At 48.6% G+C, this 14,077-nt stretch overlaps 1 non-coding gene across 1 annotated transcript; it reads left to right on the top strand.

The window, feature by feature from the left end:
- Positions 1 to 1,582: 1,582 nt before the first annotated feature.
- trnah-gug (transfer RNA histidin (anticodon GUG)) lies at positions 1,583 to 1,654 on the top strand. Its single transcript has one exon. It is a non-coding gene; the product is annotated as a tRNA-His (tRNA).
- Positions 1,655 to 14,077: the final 12,423 nt, after the last annotated feature.

The following is a 14,077-nucleotide window of genomic DNA, read 5'->3' as shown; positions in this document are numbered from 1 at the left end:
CAGGTGGCTTAGATAACCTGGTCCTGATGAGGAGATTGGCCGAGGGAGGAGCCAGGCCTGGAGCTGCATTCACAACCACTCAACCTACCAGTGAAGCACTCCCCATCACATGAACTCCACGTTCGCGTGCCCATGACGGCTGTCTCGTGTATCTTGCTTCCGTTTGGAGTGTTGGTTGTGCACGTCCTCAAGATGCAATACGCACATACATGGTAGGGATAGTGTGGGGGACAGTAGGCACGTCAGTAGCGACAACAAAGTTTTGAAGACAACAGACCCGCAATGACTCGCATCTGGGTGATGCGCCATTGCCGCTGCACAGTGACAAATATGCCTGTCAGAATAGCGGGCGTGAGATCAGCACCATTTTAGAAGTCGACGTGGAAACCTGCAAACATAAATGGAAACAAGTCTGTTTTCTCGTTTCGCCAATGGATCCAAATACTATCTTTTTTTCTTTTTTGGGTCGGTTCTGATTCTTTGTCTGTGTTATAGTACAATACATTGAAGAAGATTCATTCTATGACAAAATTGTGTTTGCAAAATGTATTGTTTGAAAAAATGTTTCTCAATAAAGCAAAAATAATAATACAAAAAAGTCCGAGGCTGTTTAAATCCGCGCACGGCGAAAAAGGCGTAGGGACGGTACGATGACGATGATGGCGTGTTTTGCCTAATTATATCCTTAGCAGCGCCGTGTATAGAGTCACGGCGCTGATCCTTAATACTCTGGTGTGCCCTCTAGCGGAATCCTCCAGTAATACGCAAAGTACACAGGCAAGTATGTGAACAGTAGCGTTCACGACGCAGCTGGCTGTCTACGTGAACGTGTGGTTAAAAATCAAGTATATATCCGGCCTAACTATGAACACTCAGTCAAGTCAAGCCAATTTTATCTGTATAGCCCAATATCATAAATTACAACAAGTCAAGGACATTTGCGTTTGAAGGGCAGACCCCGCTGGCCGGTCCAACCAAAAAAAAAACAAAACAGTTACGCCCCACCTACGTGACGTACCGCGTCCGTGCCTGGTGTATTGTACCACTGTATCATTGTACCATTGTATCAAGTGGTAACGCGTTACTTGACATAGTAACTGCAATAACATTACATTATTTTATAATACATTAATAAATTATTTTGCGCACTGCATTGCACATTATCAGATCTTATTTCGCCTGTGTAGAGTCAATCCTTGTGTGTGTGTGTGTGTGTGTGTGTGTGTGTGTGTGTGTGTGTGTATATATATATATAGTTTTGTTAAAAGAAACACTCAACGGTAGGGAAAGTGCTCAACAAATAAGGAGCAAAATAATAATAATAATAGTAATAACACGTATTAATAATAATATAATATAATTTATTGAGAGCCGATGATTGCTTATGGCATGAAACAGGCTTGTACTGTCTCATAAAGAATTTACTTGACTCATGGATATATATATATATATATACACACACACACACACACACACACACACATATATATATATATATATATATATACACATAGATATGAAGAGTGTTGTGTTGTAGACTTGTTATTCTATGTTAGGTGTGGTGGCACAGCCCCGGTAGCTCGCCGTGATCGTATAGTGGTTAGTACTCTGCGTTGTGGCCGCAGCAACCCCGGTTCGAATCCGGGTCACGGCATTGAAAACAATGTCACGGCATACGGGCTGAACTTTTCTTCTCCCGGTTCGCCACCTTGTCGCGGTGGAGAAACTTGCGTATCACCAACATGTACGCCCTACCAGTTGTCAGACGCCCCCCAGCTGGGGTAATAAGCTGGCCACAGGAGGAAATAGAGTCAACGGAAGTCACAAAAACTTTTCACAATGCATAAAGGATTCCGCTCGAAGTCAAGCACCCCGAGACAGCATGAGCAGCGAAAAGAGGGGGTGTTGAGGACTGGGGAGTGTCAGCGCTGCTATCCAGGATGAAACAAATGAGCATCCAAGAGCTACATTAGGAAAATGGCCCAGTGGGCATCTCAGTGAGCACCTTTTTACACATATAAAATCTTCCCATGCATTTACACACATATTTCCACGTGTGTGCATACAATAAGCGCGCGCGCGCACACACACACACACACACACACACACACACACACACACACACACACACACACACACACACACACACACTCTCTCCTAAAACCGATAGTGACTGCTATTGTGAAGGCAGTAAGTCTATTCCAGACACGTTACAGCATCTGACTGAATAAACAGTCCTTCATCTCTCTCTCTCTTTCATTCTCTCTCTTTGTCTTTCTCTCTTCTTCCTCTGTCTCTCCTGCAGGTCTCTCACAAAAAGAGAAGGGAGGAAAATCTGTCTGTTAGAGAAATGTGCTTCCCAGGGGATGCAAAAGGGGGAGCTGATGGGGTTGGGTGGGTGGATGAGAGTTTGAATAGAATAAGAGCATTTTTATCATAGTTATTATGAGAAGGCCATTCTGAGGCCCCTCGCCCCCCCCCGCCCTTATTCCCAATTCAGTCAGGAGTTTATTTACTTATGCAGAAACTGTTACACTCACTTGTACAGGCAGCCTAGCAGATGCAAAACCGTATCAATAACTTTGGATATATCAGCTCCCAAAACGCTCTCCAAGTAGGTGGATGGTGTATTTATTTGTGATCTTTATGTATTCAGTGCAAGCTACTCTCCCTTCGAACCACAGGGACCGTGTGTTTGTCAGTCCATTCCTGAGGCATCTCTGTATTCTGCTGCAATGAACTGGTGCCATATGCCCCTCAGTTCTACTCCACTATTCATTATATTCCCACCTAGAGACAAGGTTGACTTGCAGAATCCTGAACAGGGATGCTATTTCTCTCTTGTACTTGTGTTCCCCATAAAACTATATTACTTATGAAGGACAACCCTATGCATCATCACTTTGACTAACAGCAGGTTGGTGTGAGAATTGTTGTGACAATGGCTCCCCGCTAGACTGTGTGAATCATAGTGACGGTCCGCTGATGAAACACTGTGGTGCCCAGTTTCTGGCTCCAGTGGTAATTTCTCTCTCTGGCGCTACTGGGTACACTAGGCGACAACAGGACCACCCTCAAAGTGGTCTCACACACGCGCACGCACGCACGCACACACATCCTATCCCCCTCAGCCTTTCTGTCCACCTCTTTTGTAAATATGGTGTGAATCGGATTCAAGATCAGTCGCTCTAAATTAGTCTCAAATCAGCATGTGCCACCGTGCCCATTGTTCCCTTGTCTGAGCTCTGACACCGCTGGTGTGGAAAAGGGCACCGCTGCCATGGCATTTCCTGTAATGGGCATTTTAGTTAAAGGACAGGAAAAGAATAAGCAGGTCTATACGTGAGAACAGAGCCCTCTTGTCTTTGGTCGGTTGAGACCAGGAATAATCGGGGGTTAGATCTGACAGACAACAGCGCTGGTATTTTCACATGTTTTGACAAACATGTGGGTCCCCCTTTTTTCTCTCTCCACATCTATCCCCAGCGGCCATGCTTTACTCATTACACTGATGGAGGGGACTGAGAGAGGGAACGAGAAAGGGGAAGACAAATGATTTGACCTGGAGAAATCAGTCTTTTTATTATTTTGATTGAGGACTTTTGGGGAGCTGTTTCCCTTTCCCTATAGAGTACTTTGGGAGAGAGAATATGGACGCACTCCCATCTTCTTAGGGTGTAGAAAACATCTACAAACAAACTTAAAACATTAAAAAAACAGAACAAAAATCAAAAGACAACCACAAAAAAAAAAGAAAGAAAAGAGAAAAAGTCGGACTACAAAGAGATAAATACATAAAATTTTCAGCCTATATCCGCCTATTATTAAAGAGAAAGCGCATAGCAAAGAATAGCAAAACTGGATATGACGCAATGGGGACTTAAACTAACAAATGGGAGAGTTAGGGTGTCTAATAATTGGGCCCCAGGTACTCCCAATCAAATTTTCCATGAACACCAAGTGTATTGCTTTGAAGCCTCTCAAGTTATATGTCTGAGACCAGTTCCCCTAAAACATCTGGAAAAACAAGCAGCGCCAGAAGACTTCCCATTCCTTGACAATGATCTTCTTTGCTACTAACATACCAAACACAAGAGTCTGCTGTACGGTGTAGGTTGATGCAAGAGAAGCTTCGGAGTAACCCAACAAGGCAATTAGTGCATCATCTTCAATCAGTAAATCATACATTTTACAACACCAAGTAAAGAGATCCTGCCAAAAAGGGACACTACTACTACTACTATTATATTCGGCTGCTCCCGCTAGGGGTCGCTTCAGTGGATCATTCGCTTCCATTTCTTCCTGTCCTCTGCATCTTCCTCTGTCATTAGGACAAAACCTTTTGAGAAGTTACATCTGCAACAAATAACAGATACATTAGGATACATTTTGCATGACTTTGAACTGAATCAACTGCCACCCTGGAATTAATTGAACCCTAAATGGATCCCTCTCCATTTACCTCCCTCCACACCTCCTCAGTCAACTCCACAGTAAGACCTGCCTCCCAGGCAGACTTGATATGGTTTGATGATACAACAGTAACGTTAGAAAACAGGAACACAAACTTTGAAAAAAAAGATGTTTAGAATTAGGATGTTGTTTCATTAAAGCATCAAAAGAGTGTTCCTTGGGTGGGCTTTCAAATTTAAAATAAAAAAAATATTCTTAACAAAATATCTGACTTGTAAATAGCGAAAAAAATTAGCTTGAGAAAGATAAAGTTTCCTTCAGCTCCATAATAGATGCAAAGTGACTCACAGAAAGTTGAATCAGTTAATCTAGAAACAACATTTAGTGGGAGAAACATTTCATCGCTCATCCAAGTGGCCTCTTCAGTGTCAGCTGACTGCAGGTATTGATGATTACTGAGCATGCGTAAAGACATGCAAAGTGATTATTTATATACACATCTGCGATGGGTGTCAGACCTTTATCCTTCCAGTAAGTAAAGGTTTGATCAGACTGGGAAGGAACACAACTGTGATTGAAACAAATAGGATAATATACAAAAAATCCAGGTGCCAGGAGCACTCTTTTAATTTGTTCTACATGTGTAATTGAGTTTTGCAGGACAAAACGATCTTCCACCAAATGCAATGGAAAACAGGAGCTGAGAGAGAACTGTTTCTCGCTGCACGAGACTCCACCTGTGGCCACTTGGGTGTATCAGAGAGCTCACTTGTTTGAGGGTACTGATCTTGCCAATAAATCAAGGCTCTGGCATTGGCTGCCCAATAATCATGTTGAAATACTGGAAGGGATAAACCCCCCCCCCCAGTTTTGTGGACTTTTGTAAATGAGTCTTGGTGATATGATACCCCCAAACGAATGGCATTATTTGTGAATCAAGTTTTTTAAAGAATGACAACGGAAGCTCAATTGGAATATTTTGAAACAAATACAGAAAACCTGTGGAGTGACACCATTTTAATCGCATTTACACACCCTGTAAAGTGAAAGTGGCAAAGACCTCCAAAAATCAATACCTTTCTTCAGCTTGTCTTACTGAACACGAAAGTTGTTCTTAAATAAGAACTTGGGATTTACAGGAATAGAAAAGCCCAAGTAAGTGAATTGGTCTCAATGGGAACAGACTCAAGAAAAAGAGGGTCCCAATTTTCTGCAAGAGGAATGAACGCACTTTTCATCCAATTAATGGAATACCCAGATACGTTATCAAAACAACAGATTAGAGAGAGGAGAGGGGGAGGGATGGGGGGGTCTGACAAGAAAATCAACAAATTGTCCGCATAAAGAGATAATTTACATTCAGTATTCCCTACCTTAATTCCCTTAATAGCAGCATGCTGCCTTATACTAACTAATAGCCAGAAGCTCAAGTGCTAAATTGAACAACAGAGGACTGGCACAGCAGCCCTGCCTTGTCCCACGCTTAAGGTTAAAAGATAATGACCCATTACCGATAGTAAGAATGGCAGATGTAGGGCGAGCATAGAGCACCTTAATTAACAAGCGATGAAAATAATTCACCAGGGGCGTCCGGGTAGCGTGGCGGTCTATTGCGAGGGGATCGCCGGATGGAATCACCGTGTTACCTCCGGCTTGGTCGGGCGTCCCTACAGACACAACTGGCCGTGTCTGCGGGTGGGAACCGGATGTGGGTGTGTCCTGGTCGCTGCACTAGAGCCTGCTCTGGTCGGTCGGGACGCCTGTTGGGAGGGGAGGGGAATAGCATGACCCTCTCACGCGCTACATGCCCCTGGCGAAACTCCTCACTGTCAAGTGAAAAGAAGCGGCTGGCGACTCCACGTGTATCTGAGGAGGCATGTGGTAGTCTGCAGCCCTCCGAGAGGGTGGAGCAGCGATCGGGACGGAGAAAAAAGGGGGGGAAATCAACTAAAAAAAAAGAAGAAAGAATTAATCAAAACCATAATGTCTCAAAGTGGTGTGCATACATCACCATTCAATCTGATTAAATGCCTGTTCTGCATCAAGTGAGATAACCAATGGCTTATCGTTCACTTTATGTTTAGCATACAATATATTCAATAACCACGGGGTGTTAAAAAAAGAACATCTACCAGATACAAAGCCATTTTGTTCAGAATGTAACAGATGTAGAGGAGCTCAAGCAGGAGTCGTGACAACTTTCTCTTTCGGCTACACAACGTGCACCATTTCCTTCCACCATTACAACAACAACAAAAACCCGCGTGGCGGAAGTGTACCACTGTAAACCCGAACCGAGAAAACAGCAGCTGTAAACTAACGTTCCTACTAGCTCAATAAGGGGAATTATGTATCCCCATAACCACAACACACGTCCCCCCAGAATTCGCCTTAATACGAAAAGTCAGTGTGGCGAGGGGGGCGGATCTCTCTGCCCCAACGGCTCCGCTGAACAGGAGCTGGGGGCTGGTTAACCGCAGGCAAACCAGCAGAGTCCTCACAGCTGGACCGGGGAAAGGGAGGGGCTGGGAAGCAGGGGGCGGCTCGCCGGGGGAGGGGGGCAGGGCCGGGGGGCGCCCCCGCCGTGGGGGCAGGGCAAGACCAACAGGGCGGTCTAAGTCCAGCTGAGCAGGCTTGAGGCGGTCCACAGAAACCCACTCCAGCCTGCTGCCAACCTCCACCACAAAGTGCTTATCTCCAGGGCGACCCAGGTTCCGATGAACGCTCGGGCAACCTCAGGCGCTGTCGTGGACGAAAGCGGGACGGCCTCTAGCCAACGCGTGGTCCTGTCGACCATGGTGAGCAGGTATGTGAAACCCCGGGAGGGGGGTAGGGGGCCTACCAGGTCCACATTCACGTGGTCGAACCTCCTCTCAGGTACCGTGAAAGGTATCAGGGGCGCTTTGACGTGCCGGAGCACTTTGGAGCGTTGGCACTCCACACAGGCGTCAGCCCAGTCCCTCACATCCCATTTGAGTCCATGCCAGACAAACTTTGCCGCCACCAACCTCTGTGAAGGCTTTCTGCCAGGGTGAGACAGCCCATGGACTGCGTCGAAGACCCGCCGCCTCCAAGCAGTCGGAACGACGGGTCGGGGCTGACCCGTAGAGACGTCGCACAGGAGCGTAGCGCCGGCGTCGCCGAAAGCCACATCCTCCAACTGCAGCCCTGTGACGGCGGTCCTGCATGCCTGCACTCCTGGGTCGGCGGCCTGGTCAGCCGCCATCTGGCTGTAGTCGAGTCCCAAATGGGCGGCACCAGCGATGGCCCGGGAGAGACAGTCAGCGACCGGGTTGGACTTCCCAGCGACATGCCTCACGTTGGTGGTAAACTCTGAGATGTAGGCCAACTGTCGCTGCTGGCGGGCTGGCCACGGCTCTGCCACCTTGGCCATCGCGAACACAAGCGGTTTGTGATCGACGAAAGCCGTGAACTGACGGCCCTCCAGTAGGAAACGAAAGTGCCTAACAGCAAGGAAAAGGCCAAGCAGCTCACAATCAAAGGTGCTGTATTTGCGCTCTCTCAGGTTCAACTGCCGGCTGAAGAAGGCAAGCGGCTGCAACGCGCCGCTCACCCACTGCTCGTAAACCGCGCCGACAGCGTAGTCCGAAGCATCCGTCGTGATGGCGATGGGCGCTCCAGACACAGGGTGTGTCAGCATCGCCGCGTCAGCCAGGGCGGCCTTCACATCCTTAAAAGCCGTGTCCCTCTCTGCAGACCAGTCCACGGCATGTTTGGGGGCTGTGCCCTTCAGAGCCTCATATAGGGGGCGGAGGAGATCGGCAGCCCGGAGGATGAACCGGTGGTAGAAGGACACCATGCCAATGAACTCCCGGAGGGACTGGGCCGTGTGTGGGCGTGGAAAGTCTGCGACGGCCTCCACCTTAGATGGAAGGGGGGCGCCCCGTCCTTGGTGACCCGGTGGCCCAGGAAGTCGATGGTGCTCAGACCAAACTGGCATTTGGCCAGGTTAACTATCAACCCGTGCAGGCTGAGCCTCTCGAAAAGGGCTCTGAGGTGGGATAAGTGCTCGGACACGGAGGCGCTAGCGACCAGGATGTCATCCAGGTACACAAAGAGGAAAGGCAGGTCCCGCAACACTTAGTCCATGAGGCGTTGGAAGGACTGCGCGGCGTTCTTGAGCCCAAACGGCATGCGCAGGAACTCGAACAGTCCGAACGGAGTTGTCACAGCCGTTTTGGGGACATCAGCGGGATGGACGGGCACCTGGTGGTATCCACGGACGAGGTCCACCTTGGAAAAGATCACTTTCCCAGCCAGGTGGGCGGAGAAATCTTGGACGTGAGGGACCGGGTAGCGGTCCGGTGTTGTTGCGTCATTGAGCCGACGGTAGTCACTGTAATATTTGCTAGTAATATTTGATTTGCTAATGTCCCTTACGGCGTTCCGTAGCACCACAACAAAGTCACGTGATGTACGTAACAACGTCAGTCTGAATCCGGTCGGTGAATAAACACCCAGCACGAGAGAAGTCGTCCTTGCTTTATTAATGTTATAAGTTAACATAGCCAGAGGGCACAGATCATTAAATGGTGTCAGAGTAGCGGAGTTTAAATACCCAATATGGATTCGTACGGCGTTCCAGCTCCACGGATGGACTGGGAATCGGCGAACTTACCTGAAGCATGGAGACGATTTCGACAAACAACGGAGCTAATGTTCAAGGGCCCCCTGCGCGGGAAGAACGAAGAGGAGAAATGCAGCTACCTCTCGCTCTGGATAGGGGAAAAAGGGCGCGATGTGCACAACACTTGGACACTCAGCGGAGAACATGCCAAGAAGCTAGAAATGTACTACGATAAGTACACTGAGTACATCACCCCCAAAGCAAACCCGATTTATGCCAGATATAAATTTCATGAAAAGATGCAGGGAGAGAGTGAATCCTTCGAACAATTTGTAACTGAGCTAAAGCTTCTAGTCAAAGACTGGGGCTACCCAAATGCCGACGAGATGGTCAGGGACCGCGTCGTGTTTGCCACCAACTCACCCAGAGTGAGAGAAAAGCTACTTAGCCAGGGAGCTTAGCTAACGCTAGAAAAAGCCATAGATGTAGCCCGCTCACACGAGCTAGCAAAGCAACAGCTAAAGTCTATGGGCCAGGGCAGCACGCATGAAACGGTGCACGCAATAGGCAGAAAGACTTACAAACCGAACGCACCCAAAGCAGCTAATGCTAACTTCAGACAAAGGGAGGGTAACGTTAGCACCGCCGCTAGGACGTGTAGCTATTGTGGAGGGCTACACGGCGCCCAGCTAAGGGTAAACAATGCATTAAATGCAAGAAGCTCAATCGTTTTGCTTAAGTATGCAAGTCTAGCTCCCAGGGACAGACAAAGTACTACCGCGGCACAGTACATGCCGTCGGAGAAAACCCAGAAGAGTACACCACTGACAGAGAGCAGGAAGAACTGTACTTCGACAACATTACAGTGGAGAGCACCGCTGTGGCAGAACAGACAGAGCTGTACATAGACTGCATCTCAATAGAGAATAACGGGAAAAGCAACGAGCAGGCCTACGTAGAGGTTGGAATAGGCACACCTCCACAGAAGGTAAAGTTCAAATTAGACACTGGGGCACAGGCCAATACTATTCCCACCAACCTGTTCCAGGCGCTGTTCAAAAATGTGACACTGAAACCAGCAATACACAGACTCACTGAATATGGAGGAGGCGCGCTGAGCGTGAAAGGCACATGCAAACTCAGATGTAAGTACAGAGACAATGCAATGATGCTGGACTTTTACGTCATTGACACAAACGCCCCACCAGTCATGGCAATGAAAACATGCTGTGACCTAAACTTGGTAAAAATAATGATGGCTGTGAGCGAGGAAAACAATGTCACATCACAGAGCATAATGGATGAGTATGCAGAGGTTTTCCAGGGAATAGGAGAGTTCCCAGGCGAGTGCACCTTCCGCGTCACACCAGATGCAACGCCGGTCGTCTGCCCGCCACGCAGAATCCCCATCGCCCTACGCAGCAAACTGAGGGACGAGCTTGACAGCATGGAGAAAGGCGGCATAATCTGTAAGGTAACGGAACCCACAGAATGGGTGAACGCACTCGTCGTTGTTGAGAAGCCAAAGAAAGGCAAACTTAGAGTGTGTTTAGACCCCAGAGCTCTTAACAAAGTGATACAACGACCTCACTACCCCCTCCCCACGCTGGAGGACGCCACCACAAAGCTCGCTGAAGCTGAGTACTTTAGCGTGTTAGACGCGCGGTCAGGCTATTGGGCCATCAAACTGAGCACTGAATCATCAATGTTGACGAAATTTAACACAGTGTTTGGCAGGTATCATTTCCTCAGACTGCCCTTCGGAATCGTGTCCGCTCAAGACGAGTTCCAGAGACGCGTGGATGAAACATATGAAGGACTGGACGGTGTGACGGCCATAGTGGACGACATACTAGTGTTCGGCAAGACTAAAGAGGAACATGACCAGCGTCTCAGAGCGATGCTGAAGCACACAAGGGAGCGATGGGTGAGGCTCAACCCCGACAAATGTCACATATGCGTGTCCGAGGTAAGCTACTTCGGCCACACGCTCTCACACGAAGGCATCAAACCAGACCCACACAAGGTGAAGGCGGTCAAGGACATGCAACCCCCTCAGAACAAAGTAGAGCTGGAGACAGTCCTCGGGATGATCAACTACCTCGCCAGATTCGCTCCACACCTCTCACAGATAAACTCACCCCTCAGACAGCTTCTGAAACAGGACAGTGAGTTTGTGTGGGATGCAGTCCACGACAAGGCGTTCCAGGAGATGAAGAATCTCATTACACAGCACCCAGGTCCAGTACTCTCATATTTCGACCCGCAGAAAGAGCTGCAACTCCAAGTGGATGCATCCAAAAGTGGCCTTGGGGCTGTCATGCTCCAAGATGGCAAACCAATTGCCTATGCGTCCAAGTCACTCAACAGCACTGAAGAAAACTACGCACAGATCGAGAAGGAGCTCTACGCTGTGGTCTTCGGCTGCAAGAGGTTCCACGAGTACATGTACGGACGAAAAGTGATTGTGGAGTCAGACCACAAGCCTCTGGAGACAATACTAAAAAAGCCACTGGCAGCAGCACCACCCCGGCTGCAACGGATGATCCCGGCGCTCCAAAAATACGACATCCAAATCATCCACCGCCCCGGTAAGGACATACCGGTGGCCGACACACTGTCACGCAAGTCAATAGAACACCACGACAGTGACCTACAGGAAGGGATGGAGGCCCAAGTGCATACAGTCCTCAGCAACATCCCTGTGAGCGACACAAGACTCACAGAAATCAAGCAGGAAACAGCGCAAGATCCACAGCTCACCGCACTCAGACGAGCCACACTCACTGGCTGGCCAGACACAAAGAAAAAGTGCCCGCCCAGCATCCAGGAATACTGGAGCACAGAGCAGAAATCTCAGAAATGGACGGTATCCTGTTCAAAGGTGAGAGAATCATTGTCCCTCAAAAGCTTCGCAAGGACATGATACAGCGCATCCATGCCGGCCACCTCGGCGTGGAAAAAAGCAAATGCCGAGCAAGAGACTTACTGTTCTGGCCTGGCATGGGGAAACAGATCGAGGATGCGGTAGCAGACTGCAGCATATGCCAAGAACGGCGCAGCGCAAATGCAAAGGAACCAATGATGTCACACGCCATACCCGAGCGGCCGTGGCAAGTGATAGGCACAGACCTATTCACATGGAACTCACAGGACTTCATAGTCACTGTGGACTACTACTCCAGATTCTTCGAGCTAGAGAGACTTTACAGCTGCACCTCATTTGCCATCATCATGAAGCTGAAAGCAGCAATGGCTCGACACGGAATCCCCGAGACTATCATAAGCAACAACGGTCCGTGCTACAGCTCTGGTGAGTTCCGCAACTTCTCACAGACATGGGGTTTCTCACACACCACCACAAGCCCCCACTACCCACAGAGCAACGGCCTCTCCGAGAAGACTGTCCAGACGGCCAAACGCATCCTGGACAAAGCCAAAGCTGAGAACAAAGACCCCTACATGAGCTTACTGGAGTATCGCAACACACCGGTGGACAACCTGAAATCACCGGCACAGCTACTGATGAGTCGGAGGCTGCGGTCCATTCTCCCATCAACAGCAAAACACCTGCAGCCACAGATCGCCAGTCAGGAGGATATTCACAAAAAGAGAGAGGTATGTCAACAGCGCCAGCAGGCGTACTACAACCGAACAGCCAAACCTCTGCCCCACCTGCCCGCAGGCACACCAATCCGGTTCCGGCAGGAGGATGGATCCTGGAGATCTGCAACTGTGGAAAGACCAGCGAACACAGACAGGAGCTACCACATCCAAACCAAAGAAGGTCAGATCTACCGACGCAACCGTCAACACCTGCGACAAAGCAGAGTTAACACTCACACTACACACACACACTAACAACAACACACAAGCCCATCAGCAAGAGCATGCTGAACCTCCAGACATGAACAATCAGCGACAACCAGACACACAGCCTGGTTACACCACGAGGTCAGGTCGCACGATCAAACCAAGACAAGTCATTGACTTATGAATGTAAAAAAAAAAGAAGAAGAGAGAATTGTACACCTACCTGTACTATTCCTGAAATGTTCATGCACTACTAGTGATGGAAAAGAAATGTTCATACTTACCTGTTCCTGAAATGTTCATGCATTACCTGTGATGAAAAGAAATGTTTACAGCGTTCACTTACCTTGTGTACCTACCTGCTATGTTTTGAAAAGAAATGTTTACAGCGTTCACTTACCTTGTGTACCTACCTGCTATGTTTGCAGTTACCAGTAATGAAATGGAAAAAAAAGATTAAATGTTATTACGGTGTCACATTTAGACAGTGAAGGAAATGTTTTGCACTACTTTGTTGCAGTCCAGTTATATAAGAGTTCTACTTTCATATTCTTTCTTATTAAGATTGTTATTTGCTTATAAACGTGCTCAACGTGGTCTGTATCCCTGCAGAGAAAGCAGCACTTTTCAGAAAAAGGGAGATGTAATATTTGCTAGTAATTTTGATTTGCTAATGTCCCTTACGGCTTTCCGTAGCACCACAACAAAGTCACGTGATGTACGTAACAACGTCAGTCTGAATCCGGTCGGTGAATAAACACCCAGCACGAGAGAAGTCGTCCTTGCTTTATTAATGTTATAAGTTAACATAGCCAGAGGGCACAGATCATTACCACATGAACGCCACCCACCGCCAGGCTTAGGCACTATGTTGGAGGGGTGAAGCCCACGGGCTGCTGGAGCGACGGATGATGCCAAGGCGCTCCAACTCCGCCTTGGCGACAGAGAACTTGGTCGGGTCGAGGCGCCGAGCTCGGGCGTGCACCGGCGGGCCAGTGGTGACGATGTGGTGCTCAACCCCATGTTTGGTCGTAGATGACGAGAATGTGGGCTGAGTGAGGTCAGGGAACTCAGAGAGAAGATGGAGAAACACGTCCTCGTTGGAGAGCATGCTGGACAGCCTGACGGAGCCTGTATCGCTGAGTGCACACGCGTGTGAAGCGAAGGTGACGGCGTCAATCAGGCGTCGATTCCTGACGTCCACCAGCAGCCCATGAGCACAAAGGAAATCTGCACCGAGGAGGGGAAATACCACGTCGGCGG

The sequence above is a fragment of the Lampris incognitus genome, chromosome 6 (genome assembly GCF_029633865.1).
Source record: "Lampris incognitus isolate fLamInc1 chromosome 6, fLamInc1.hap2, whole genome shotgun sequence".
In the NCBI taxonomy this organism is placed as follows: Eukaryota; Metazoa; Chordata; class Actinopteri; order Lampriformes; family Lampridae; genus Lampris; species Lampris incognitus.
Note: the sequence above shows the minus strand (reverse complement) of the source record. Positions and strands in the feature narration are given on the sequence as shown.